Raw genomic sequence first — 14,420 nt, forward strand, 5'->3', positions numbered from 1 at the left:
AATGTAGTATACGTTTGAAGTGCCATATTGAAATACAAAAGTTATCAAATGTAGCTGTTAAAATTATACCAAAAATAACTGTACAACAAGTCACAATGAGTGCAGTCAATTCATTTGAAACTTAAGTAAAAATGAAATATATAAAACACAAATGGAATTACAAAATTTGAACTTTTTTAAATGTGATTTTATTTGAAATTCAACGTCTTTTTCTAGCGCCGAGACTATATAAGCCATAGACCTACCGTTTTTTAGTAATACTGGGACAATAGTAATGTGCTTAATGGTGTCATGCCGGGAATCTAACAAGGAATCACGTACATCATAAGTGTGCGCCGCAGCCACTGAGCACAGAACAGGCCATTTGGTGCTTTGTGTATGCGATATTCATTTATAAACTGTGACAATGCTGATGGACTATCGATACTTTAATCATCAAAATTATCAATCAATATGAGTTTTATATGCAAACACAAACTTACCTATATCCACACTGAATATGATACCGTCCTTTTTACATGTTGCCCCAACTATAGAATAAAAGAAATATTATTATTCCGTTTCTAAAAGAATTTTCATACCTATTTTTAGCTTAAAAATCTATGTGACGGATGTAATTACCTACTTCTTGCCTTAGAATTTCTATCAAATACTAGAATTCACTTATTACATGCGGCAAGTAAAGATGTGACATTTATTTCTTCTGGTGGTTTTAAAATAATTTATGTACTACTAACACCCAATCTTTTTCAAGAAAAAATAAAGTAATATGGATTGATTTTGATTTTCAGTTTAGCCAGGCTATATGAGATATGGATTTACGGCTCAACGTGGAATCCAAATCGCATGAGCTCCCACCGGGAATCGAACCCGATTAGTAATATGAATAGATGACATGATATTCAAGTTTGTAATTGTAAAGATTTCTAATCACATCAATTAGGGATGTATCCACTTCGAATAACTTACCATCCTGAACATCTGTTATTCTGCCGAATGAAAGTGTTTAGGGATATGGTGTTCCACTTTCCCATTTGGGAATTGTGAAAAGGGCCCAAGGTGGTCGATTACTCTATGCAACTCGTCTTCCGAAACTATCTTAGAAATGCTTCGTGGAATGGCTGTTACGGAAAATTTACTTTCTATAAAGATAACCAAGTACATCCTGCCCCTTTTTGTGGAGGTACAGTATGTGTTCGATTGGCCCTCACACCGTGAGTTGGATGCGAATGAAGATAAAGTGAAGATAAGTTGTTGGTGTGCGTATATCCAACATACTACCAGGTTGTGACAGTTCAATTACAACGTGATCTTGCGTACATGGGACCTCCATAAGATTGTGTATGCTGTAAGAGTTCAAACCGGGGTCGAACGCCACTGCAGCGGAGTGGAAGATATGCCAAGCCTTTGGTGAGGATGTCGTGACAACGTAGACCCTGCAGCAGTGATTTAACAAGTTTTAGAACGGTAAAAAAACATTCGTAGATGCCTCACTTGCCGGAATACCAACACATGTACAAAATGAAGATCTTCAGGCGGCAATTGAGACGAACAGTGGCCAGAAGCACTCAAGGTGAGTCGATGGATCTCACATGATTTGACTCCAAGCCAGAAGGCAACACGAGCAGACACCTGTCTTTTTTTTTCTGCCTCGTCTGAGGAAAGAGACATTTCTAGACAGCGTGTTTACATGTGATGAGAAGTGGGCTTTGTACGAAGCTCCGCAATGCCGTCATCATTGGCTAGCATCCCATGAACCGGCTCCATCAACACTGCACCAGAAAGTCTAGCTGTGTATTTTGTGGACTGCTCGCAGCATCGTGCATCGGGAACTGCTACCAGCTGGACAGAGCATCAATGTAACTGTGTACTGTCAGCAGTTGAGCCGTGTTCAAGAAAAACTCAAAACTCTGGAGCCAGAACTTCTGAATCGCAAAAGGGTCCTCTTGTTGCAGAACAACGCTAAGCCCAAGTGGCTAGGATGACCCGGGGCACTATTCTAAGCCTTGGATGAGAAACACTATTGCATCCGGCATACTAAACGGACATTGCACCTTTCTATTATTTACCTGTTCTATTCCTTGGATAATCACCTTAGAGGACGCCAGTTCAAACCCCTAGTAAAGATGCAAAATGCACTTGATACTTTCTTTCCTTCACACCCCACCATGTACTACCACGATGGAATCCATATCCTTCCAGAATGTTGGCAGTAGGTCATCGATGCTGATGGTGACTATATTTTGTCTTCCAGGAACTTCTTAGCTGACATATCGATGTTCAAAGGTGGTGCGTGAAAAAGCGACTAAACGTTCTTGGTTACCTTTGTAATTTGGAGGTCTCTGCATCCAGATCCCCTGTGCTCCTATTTGAATACGTAATTGTGAATTTCATATTTATTGTCTTCGAAACGGCAACACTCATTTGATGCCCGGCAAATATTCAAGTGGTTCGAATCACGAATTTAATTGTAGGTCCTCATTTTATATAGTGTCGGAAGGACAAGTTAAATTTCGAAACAGCCAAATAATCCCTAAATCGTGGAATTTCTTTCACTACACTGGAACGATGTTAAGAATAAAAAGACAGATGCAGAAACAGTCGCTGTCAGTTATATATTCAACTTATTTCTTTGTACTTTGAAGTCCCCAATCTTTCTTCTATAACCGCGGACGTAAAACTCAAAGATTTCATTTCATTTTTTCTTTCTTGTATGAGTACATATAAAAATAAACAAGAAATATACACTCGGTATATTTTTACTTACTTTCAAATATAAAACTTACAAAAGGAAAAAAAAAAGAAAAGAATGTTTAGTTTTCATTGAACTGCTAAAAATGTATTTCTTCTAAAGCAACATTAGTGTCTATTTAACCCAAACTTACTTCATTCACACGCACAAAACATGAAGGAACAGCTAGAATACGACATTATCACGTATCTATGCCCTCGTATACTCGCAACTTTAACATTACCATTCATTCTTATAAACTCGCTGTTATGGCACTGATTCAACATTTTGAGAATCACCACTTTAAAAGAAATTGGAAAATCGTGCCAGAAACTGCAAACATTTTCGTAGCCATTAGGTTATTTTAACATGTAATAAGTTTGAGCCTTCCTGGCAAAAGTTACCCACCGCAAGACGTTCCAGACATTTAATCGAAGTAAGAAGGAGGAGTGTTAAAGATTTAGGGAGATATTCAAGTAATAGAAAACGGCATGCTTATATATGTGCACAAGGTAGAAACTGCACATACACAGGCTCTAGAGAACATTTTAACTTAGTTAATTGAAATATAAATCAAGATAAATAAGGACTGTAGAAAAAGGAAAAGTATAGAAGGAAATGGACAAAAGAATTAGATAAAATAGAAATTTAAAATGTAGTAAATTGTTGAAAGTCACAAAGGATTAAGCCCTTCAATGCAAATAAACTTGCTACTATTATTCAGGTGGATAACAGCAAAGAAATCCCGGTACGGCGAGAATTAAGATGAGGACAATTGTTTATATATATATATATATATATATATATATATATATATATATATATATATATATATATATATATATATATATATATATATAGCTAATGCGCAGAATATTCCAGCATTCCTTATGACAATAATGATGGTATAATGAAATAAATTACTTTTACTTTCAACAATAACACGTGGAATACTACAATAAAACAGTAGACCAGACACATTGCTGTAATGCACAATTACACTTAAGAAAACTTCGTCGCTGCGCCTCAAGAAACCACTATGTGATATTTTTGTTGAAAAGGAGTTACATAATGCAAATAAACCTGAAAGCTGTCAGGCAGCGTCCCTTATAATGGGATATCTGAACATTCAATTGTTTCGCCACAACAATGAAAAAATAATAGATTGAAATTAAGGGCTTCAAGTTCTCATCACGAACGTATTGATTCTCTATGTGCTTATAAAGGCACAGAAGATAAACAGACATGTGCTACGTAAACACAAAAATAGTAATGTAATATTGTTGAAGCAAACTACAACAAATGTCCAGTGCATAATATAAGCAGGACCAAATTTATTATATTTTTCATGTTTTTCCGTGTATATTGGCAAACTTTTAAGAGTTTGAAATGTTTTCTTGCTTCTCCTGAATAGTTGTGGTGTTAACACATAGCGGTTCTTCGAGGCGCAGCGACGCTACAAAAAGTATCAAATTACTCAAAAGACAGATTTCGAATCTTTTATCATTGATATGCCAAAATTAAGTGCCTATCAAAAGATATATCTCCCTTCTGCTTATTTACTCAATAAATTACAACTGCTGTCATCACTCTCATCTGAAGTTGCATTGTTTGCAAATACGCAGAGAAAACGCTTTGTTTTGGTTTGTCTGAGGATTTTATTACTTGTAATATTTGATATTTATAAAATTTTAATACAAGCACTAATGCTTATAGGTAAGTCCATACCAAACAAACCAATGATGGTTGCTGACAAAATTATCAAGAACGCAAAAAGTTATTTACTGAATTCTTTCTCTAAGTGTGTATGTGTGTTATTTGCTAACTTTTCAATTTTGAGCCCTCCACTTCGATAGAGCATCAAAAACTATCTGAGAAAGTGGTGGAGTGTCAGTCTTACCGTTCCCAAAAAAATCCCGATTTCCGGGATATTGGCCAAAAAAAATCCCGATTTCTGGAGATTTAAGGAGCCACATCTCAGGAACTGTGTCGTAGAGAGATCATATTGGTGTTGATGAATTATGCTTATTTACTAAATTTTATCTGGAAATATCTCTTAGAACCTCAGTCACAATGACTAAGTATTAGTGTATTCGAGCACACTTCAAGCCTTCTCTGCGGCCATTTCGTAAATGAACACCGAACAGTGGTATTTTCCGAAACTAATAGTCCTTCATTTAGTATTGCAGAATGAAATTTTGAAAGTTTACTTTTTGTGTTTATTCTTATGGGATAACAAATTCATTACAGCAACCATGGGTATTTTCTTTCACTACCATTCATTTTGAACTGTCCTGCGCATATAAATTAATTTCACGTAAATACAAATTCAGAAACGATGTAATTAGGATTGGCATTAATCGAAACTGAGAAGCAGACGTAGGTGTACCAACATCCGTTCTCAAACTAAACTCCTAAACATATACTCTAAGAGCAGGGCCTCGGTACCTACAAACAGGGCCTGGGATAGAGAGGGAAATTTCCAGGAGTGGGGTATTAGAAACGAAGATTGAAGTATGATATACAAAAGAAAGAGGAAGTCTACGAGAAAGAAACTTAAGGGAAATATACACTGAAATGTATGTGTGTGGTATATCTTGAAAGGGTTTTCTCGTTACGACGCTACTGGTGCTAAAAAGAGATAAGATTATTGCTTGTTGTTGCCAGTGTAATCTGCACCTTTAGTTCTATACACCCAGCTTCTTGCTGGTGGATCTATGCTGACGTGGTTTACCAAAAGTTTTCTGGGGCCGAAGGACGCAAAGTACATGAATATTGACCACTCTGAGAGCATTAATACAACCGCGAAGTGTGAGGATATTATTACAAGCTTTCCATCACAATTTAATGGGACAACGTAGGGGAAAGCTAACCACTCCTATACCAAGTGAGAGGGATGTATACCGGAGCCAATGACGTAGTTTTGTAATCCAGTTATCTTAGAGGTGTGTGATGAGGAATGGCTTATACAGCGAATATTAAACTTACATGAGTGTCGGTTTACTCTACAACTTCATAGGTTTCAAGGATTAATCTTGATTTGGAGTCCACTCCAATTGAAATACTCTTCTTCATAACCTTGGTGTTCAATAAGGAGGAAAAACAGCAAACCAACTCAAACCCAAACGAAAGACTCCTACCTCTACTATAAACTGGCTAATCAAGAGAACACTGATGTGAAAATCCATTTTCAGAGATTACAAAACATGCACTTTGCTTTTCAATAATTTGACCACACAACGCAAACTTGAATTAAGAAACGTCACTACCAGTGCATTTTTCTCGATTGACCTAGCATTTATTCTACCATATATTATAAAGTATTATATTATTATACCTATAATAATTGAAAACGAAACCTTCTTCTTGGTAGGCTTAATAATTGCTGAATTGAGTCATACAGGGTGATTCTTTCGTCTCTGGATCAAAGATGATGCCAGTACATTAACAAACTATAAACGTATAATTACGAAATTTCCGTCAAAGAAACGTGGGGCATTGGGAAATTTGTAAGAATAATCCTGATTTAGTCGGGACAAAAACTGGTGTCTGGCATTAAGTCGCACGTTACCGTCTCCACATTCTTCTGTCATTGAGTGGTGCAGTTGTGAAGCAGAATTTTGTACACAATAGATTTGGTGTATTTATCCTTCGGAAGATTTCTTGATAAATAGTGCGAACACACACTTTCGAGGAAATATGTCTGTAAAAACTTACCAGCAAAGCCGAATATTGTATAGTTGGTAAATATGTTGAAGACGACATGCCACTCTGGTATGAAGCATCACGTTCTACTCTACCTAAACAGTGGTGGAAAACATGTCCAGCATTTCCTCTAGCATCGACAATCTTCATGTGCACGTGTGTAGAATAAATCTACAGTGTGTCCGTAAAGTCGCGCAACCCGAAGTTTGATTGCGTATATCTTTTGATCTCAAAATGATAAAGACTTGAGACTTAAAGCAAATGTAAGCATGCTATATGTAGATATTTTTGAGATCATGACCAATGCTGGAACCAGAAGAAAATCAATATTCAGTTTCAGAAAACTGATTTCCTGCGGGTGTTTGTTTGTTTGTAGAAGCGTCACAAAAGTGGCGCAAATGTACGTTGCCACTGTCTTTAAAAAGACTTATCGGCAATTTACAGAGGTAATTTAACGAGTAAAATGTAATGAGTTGATTAGTAGAAAAATGATAAAAAGTAATAAGATGAGTGCAAAGGTATAGGACATATACAAAGTAATAAGTATGAGAAAGTAAAAAAGACGTGAAAAAAGTAATGTCACAATCGCGAAAAAGTCAAATCGGGAGAGAAGTACGACACAATAGGGTAAAGGTCAAAATCGCGAGAGAAGTTCGAACAGTTAAAGAGGGCTGTAGGCCAAGATGAACAGGGCAAAAGGTAGAGAAAAGTGGGAGTGTAAAATGAAGGGAAAAAAGTGTTGAAGAAAGAAGGAAATGTATGAACGTATAAATGGATAAAAGAATGTAAGTGTAGTGTATATGTATAGGAAGACCCACTCAACTCTCGTCCTCACAGAGCACACAAAACACTATGCACTCGCCGTAACGGCCACTGACGAACTCCTCCTGCGGGTGAATTCCTGTGTATATATACAGTACGCATCAACGTTTATCCATTGGTGCGAACATGTGACAAGGTAGATGCAGTGTTGCCATATAAAAAGAGTATTCTTCCTCTTTCTTACAGAAACGCGGCCCCTAGCAACACTGTCGTCGTAAAATTACAGTAGCAGGTGCGTTTTAGGTTAATTAATGATAAGCAATGAGAATTTGCACACAATTGATAAAATGAATTTTTGCACAGAAGAATTTATGTACTATGGACACACTGTTGTACAGAAGAAATATCAGCCTGTATGTAAAGAGAAGTTAACATTTATATAGAGATTAAAGGCTTATTTTAAATGATTTTCAAGCTTCACCTGCTTCATTCATATTCACTTTCGTGCTCTATAATGTAAGTGAAAATATATATATCTCATCTTTGAATGTAAATAGAAAATTTTCAACTTAATGTTGAATATCAACAATTGACGCTGTATGGTAATACATAAAATAAACTTACTAGTTAGTATGTGTTCCCAGTATGCACACTTCAAGTGAAAAGTGCAAATCATTACTTAATTGACGTGTAAAGACAGAAGAAAATAGCTTTAAATTTTACATATTCAACAATGTTGTTTGCACTGGTTATTAGAATTAATTAGAACATTGATAATATAAAAAAGAACAGTTTTTCCTCAAAAGTTTTTTTATGGTGTTTGAATAATCATATAAATGTAAATAGGAACATGCAAACAAAGTATTCGTGCTACATTAATGTATATGAGGAAAGATACGTATCTACAGTAACTAGCAAATCAAATATTAGAAAGTGACGCAAAAACGTATGTGAGGTTTGCAATGTATACATACACACCTACTCGTTACAAACTATTAACTTGATTTTGTTAGAACATTTCCTTGCAATGCTGAGATTTATCTGCAATACCTAAGTATCACTAATCTTTAACATTTTTCATTCACTTCGGGCAGCCAAACCCTGACTTTTGGCCTAACAATTTGATCTTTTACAAGACGGGTCCAATGGCGTATTTACGATTTTGCTTCGGGGAGGGCTTTGCTAACTTTCGGGGGGGACTTTGCCTGAAAATGTGAAAATTCTGCAAGATATTTCATATACTTTACTATAGTAAGTAAGATTTCGGGGGGGGGGCTTAAGCCCGGAAGCCCCCCCCCTAAATACGCCACTGCGAGTAACCCATTTGTCTTATTAAGTAATACGGTTTGACCTAATTTATCTTTTACGGTCAACACTTATCGCATTATATGTGGCCGCGATGTCTCAGTAGTAGAGCATTTACCTATGGTGCATGGGGTCTCTGGTTCTATCCCAGCTCTCGCAAAGTGGGCTTCGTGGTAGACAAACACCGTGTGCGTCGGTTTTTGTCGGGGCTCTCTCGTTTCCTCTCACGTTCTTCATTACACCATTTTCATTCATTTCTCATCATCATCGTCTCATTTAGCCTATCTGCATAACTGTGGAGTGACAAGAGCACCGTACTATAGTTTTCTCAAATGACAAGGGGTATGTTGGCGTACAATCTAAATTTTGGATTTATTAAAACTAAACATTACAATTGTTCTCTAGGTCCTATGTATAGGGTGGCCCAAAAGTAGGGATACACTCCTGCATTGATCAAGTATAACATTCTAGTTTATGAGTTTATTTGGTTCGGCTATTCCGAGCTTAAGATGTAAGTAAAAGCATGAAGAACAAATAATAAAAGGACAATAACATAAACTAAGTCTACTTGATGGACAACAATAAAAAAATACATAAAATGCAGTACTTTACGGACTGTATACCTACTTCTGAGAAACCCTATACTTATATAAATGTGGGTGGTTGAGCTTGTTCAACTTCTTGTTTACCTGAGATATTTCATCCCACTATTTCTCCCACTATGGCTCCATGCCTGTTGTTCTGTATGATTGCGAAACATGGTCGCTTACTCTGTGGGAAGAACATAGACTGAAAGTATTTGAGAACAAGATCCTGATACGAATATTCGGACCCAAGAGGAACGGGAATGGGGAATGGCGGAAACTTCATAACGAGGAACTACATAATTTATACGGTTTGCCCAACATCGTTAGGGTCGTCAAGTCTAGGAGGCTTAGATGGGCAGGTCATGTAGATAGAATGGAAGAAAGTAGAAACGCTTTCAAAGTCTTGACTGGAAGACCAATCGGAAAACGACCATTAGGAAGACCTAGGCGTAGATGGGAGGACAATATTAAGATGGATCTCGCAGAGATTGGAATACAAAGTAGAAACTGGATGCAGTTAGCTAAGGATAGAAGTCAGTGGAGAGCTTTTGTGAACGCGGCATTGAACCTCCGGGTTCCATAAGCCATAGAGTTAGTTATGGCCCCAGTATAGACCTTGCACGACATCGAAGTTTCCATTGCAGCATACTTCGTTTCAGTTGTGCTAGGTGTATATTGTCTCGCTTCTGCTTGCAAACTTTTCAGAGGAATTTGATAAGTCCGAAAGCATAACAAATTCAGCGGAAGGGCATGAAGACTCTTAACGAAAATAGCCTCGAACCTAATAGAATGAACATCAATTCCAGCTATCATGCATCAGTAAAAGAGCAGCCATGTTATAGCAACGTCATGTAACTTCAATTTTTATCCTGATGCAGTCCTACACGGTACTCATTGTCGTTGCGAAATACTGATAATTCGTCTGTGTATGAAGAGGATCTCAAATATTCGTACTAATAAGCAGAAGCATTGATTTTGATATTTCTTTCTACTTTACGAATTTTGAGCTTCCTCTTGTAGCAAAAGTTGCAAGCATTAATATTTTTCCGAGAAACATTGTTTGCATTCATGTGCACAGTTACATCGGTCGTTTCATGAATACGTTAGTAGATTGTTGACCCGAACTTTTAAATAACACTCAGTTAAAGCCATGCTTCACCCATTGTCACGACAAATAAAATTGCCGGCTAGACTGCGCTTGTGTAGCTTTCTGGCCTTGCTCTTTTGCTTCGTGACATGTACTGGAGTTAATGCATACATATAGTTCATGTGGATAATTCACAATCTCACTGGCTGATGGATTTGATAATTCACAGTTAATTAGCCCATATGTAATTATTTAGCCAAATCACGACATTGCCATAGATTGTTATTGGCTACCCAACAGCCAATCAATTTTAGCACAAATCTGAGTTTCATTGATGCCCTCTTTGGATGGAATTTCCTTGGTGATTTGAGTTGAAGATGAAAGTGATGTGTATAACGTATAATTTTAACACTAACAGCGACCCATGCTATCACAAAATCATTATTTTAACACTTTTTATTATGCGGCAATGCTACATTTTGTATGGAAGAGAACCCCTCCTAAAAGGGCTGTTTTTCAGTAACATTTTATCCACTACACCATCTCCACTCGAGTGTTGCCAACTATAAACTACAGATATGTCTCCAAATATACAGATTTTTACTACCAGTAGGCACATAGGGACGGATTTCGTAAACTGGTAAGAAACAAACGGATTTTGTAGAAAGAAACTTAATAAATGAGAATCAAATACAATTGGCGGTACACTGGTCAACGTTGTTTGCAACATACTGAGTTAAGTGAATTTTAAATATTACAAATTTTCTTGGCATGTAGAGTAAAATAGTTGACAGTAAAATATAAAACTGTTTACCCAACAAACGAAATAATCAGACATTATATAAGAAATTAACATGAAAATTCTAGTATTTAACTCAGGGATGCAAATAAGCAACAAAAGTTTACTCGCCCAAGAAAAAAGCTACTAGCCTTACATCCCACAATAGAAATCATTTACTTACCTTCAGTATGATATTAAATACTCGCCCGCACCGATGAACCACTCGCACCGGACGAGTGGGCGAGTGATTATTTGCATCCTTGATATAGTGTTCAATGTGAAATGATCAATATAGTCCCGGGCTATCCTATTCTAGAAAAATGACTTATTAAATATAACATATTAATAACAATAATAACATATAATAACATATTCAATAACATATTAAATGGTTATTGAAACAGATTGACAACCAAGTCATTATCGTGCGCCTTGCTCCCGAAGTGACATTACTTTATTTATATTATGAGTTTTGTTTGACCCCACAATTGCAAAAATTGCACACTTTGATGAGATATGCAAGTTGATGACGTAATTATGCCCGAGTACCATCTTTGGTACTCACACCAACCGAGATAAAAATTTGCTCTTTTCTCAGGAGTACAAAATTTGGTACTCGGGCATAATTACGTTATCAACTTGCATATCCAGTCAAAGAATGAATCCCCAGGGAGGGACAAGATTGAAATATGTCCCTCCCACCTGGAAATATAAGTACGGCTGATTTTATGGAATTTTCTTTTTGATGTAAGGATTCTGTAGAATAGTGCATACTTTACAGTTTTTTTTGTCCCCTTGTGTAAAACTCTATGGCGCCCGTAAATCAAATTCTGAATCCTGGAGAGTATTTAGTACCAGATTTGCAAAAATTCAGACTTTGGTGTATGGGTACCTGTAGTTTTTTATCCACAGCCTCTAAGCAAGTGACAATATTTAACTCGGGACGAACAGGCGTACGGATGAACAGGCTGGTAGATAGTATTTTATTCAATTCACGGTCCGTTTTTCACCATGTAGGTGCCATAAAAGATGTAATCTCGAATTTTCGCAATATGAAATCTCAAATTCGATCTTTTCTCCTACCAACATACCTTCTTCTCTCCTATCGAGCTCCTTCGTCACTTAGTGGTTAACGTACGCATCTTTGACGTGGGATACCAAGGTTCGATTTCCGATAGGAGCTCATGTAGTTCGGACCCTATATTAAGCTGTAGATCCGTGTCTCATATAGCTTCGTTATCGAAACAGACGCTGCTGAATTCAAATCAAAATCTTCTTTCCTATCATCGCTCGAGTATAAAATAGTGCTCTCAAACGGGTCGGGTCAGGTCAACTCGGGTCGGGTTGTCGGGTCGGGTCAGTCGGGTCAGCTCGGGTCGGGTTGTCGGATCAGGTTATCGGGTCGGGTTGTCGGATCAGGTTATCGGGTCGGGTCAGTCGGGTCAGTTCACTTTGGTCGGGTCAGGTTGAGTTTAAACTCGGCTGGAGTCGAAAGCTGCTGTTTTTCGCTAGCTGCCTAATTAAAAATAGCAATTTTCAATTGATTTTATAGAAGCCATAAATCTATTTTGAACACTTGCAGCTAGTGTTTTTATGGTAAATGCTTATTTTTGTACTTGTGTGTACTTTAATTTGTAAATGTGGAAGATTGATTTTACCAATCGACTGTAATATTAATATCTACGCCAATATGGAGTCTGGATTTAGAACAAAATAGAAGTTGTTTAAGCAAGGCCAAATGAAACATTGGATATGGACGACCAAGCCCAAGCAGGGCTACGGTGGCTCAGTGGTAAAGAATTTATCTCTGGTTCATGGTGTCCATGCTTCGATCCCAGCTTGTACTAAGTAGGCTTTGTGGTGGAGAAAAGCCGTGTAGTGGGTTTTCTCGGGTTTCTCCTGTTTCCTCCCACTTTCTTCATTCCACCATTTCATTCATTTCTCATGGTCACCGTATACCTTAGCCTCGGTGCAGAATCGAGGGACCTTAAACTGAATATTTCATTTTATTTCACCAAGCCCAAGGACATCGATATAAGAACAAGATAAAGATTGGATATGCAAGACGAATTGCATAGTAATCTTGCTCTTGGCCTTGTTTTGTGATCACGAAGTAGCGATGAGCATATTTTCTTGCTTTTCGTATAGTATGAAAGACCCTAATCAAAATCGCACTTGGTCTTCATTTGTACCGATGAGGCGAGCATTCTTGGCTCTTGTATAGCATGAAAGACCACCAAGAGTATGAAATGCAGGACTAAGACTTGACTGCAAGACAAAGAAGAAGACGCAGTATTGATGACCAAGACGACCCAGGGAGCGAATTGTTTGAATTTCATTTGTTGGGCTGAAAGTGATGAAATAAAATTAGTACTTTATAATTAAATATCATACTGTATTTTTAAATTTTAAATTACAAAATTCATATTATGTATCTTCTTACGTGCAACTATATATATATTGTAAAATACGTTTTAATTACTTAGAAAGAAAAATCAAGGTGGCACGGGTCCCGGAATCATAAGAACCTATTTTGGAATGAAAGTTGAAGGGTTGGAAAAAATCACAGGTGTTGTTCTGTTTCCTCAACCCTTATCATTGTAGTTAAACGATTTCCTTTTGTCTTCGCCAAGAGACTCTTGCTACTGCCTTCCGAGAAGACCCTCTGCCGTCCAAGCAGATGAGAACAAGGTTACTAGAAGGACACAGGTGAAGGGTGAGAACACTGACCTTGAAGAAAAATTTCGTCACATAGAACTAAAGGAAGAAAAAAGAAATTCTCCTACGTCGGTCATTGGTATCACTTATAAAAAGAAATAACCAAACCTCAAAAGTGCCAAATATTCATTAAGATGCATATACAAATCCCCCGCTTGATCTACCTAGTGGTTAACGTGTAAGACTTCGGTACACGTGGTCCGGGTTTAATTCCCAATGGGAGTGCAGTTTGGCTTTCACTCAGTGTCGTGACCATAGTGCTCTCAAACGGATCGGGTTGACTGCACTCCGATCTTGGAGCGGGTCAGCTCGGGTCGGGTCAGTCGGGTCAGGCTAATCGGGTCGGGTCAATCGGGTCAGCTCGGGTCGGGTTGTCGGGTCGGGTCAACCGGGTCAGCTCGGGTCGGGTCATCGGGTCTGGTCAGTCAATTTGCGTCACGGGTCGGATCGAGTCGGTCTTCAACCCGACCCGACCCGACCCGTTGAGAGCACTAGTATAAAAGTTAATCAATTTGCTTTTAAAATATATTTAAACCAGGACAAATCTCTTCCTCAAGTGAGAAAAATAAGTGTATGGAAGGTATTTGAATGATATTTGAGCACCCGTTCTTCTTCTTCTTTTTTTTTTCAATTATGATACTTTTTGAACCAAAGTGAAATCAAGGCAACTAATCTCTACGCAAGCGTCAACTTTGATCAAAAATAAAGAGTGCAAGGGAAAAATTATCATAATCACCAAAGCAA

This window comes from Thermobia domestica, chromosome 10, assembly GCF_964235325.1.
Source record: "Thermobia domestica chromosome 10, izTheDome1.hap1.1, whole genome shotgun sequence".
Lineage (NCBI taxonomy): Eukaryota > Metazoa > Arthropoda > Insecta > Zygentoma > Lepismatidae > Thermobia > Thermobia domestica.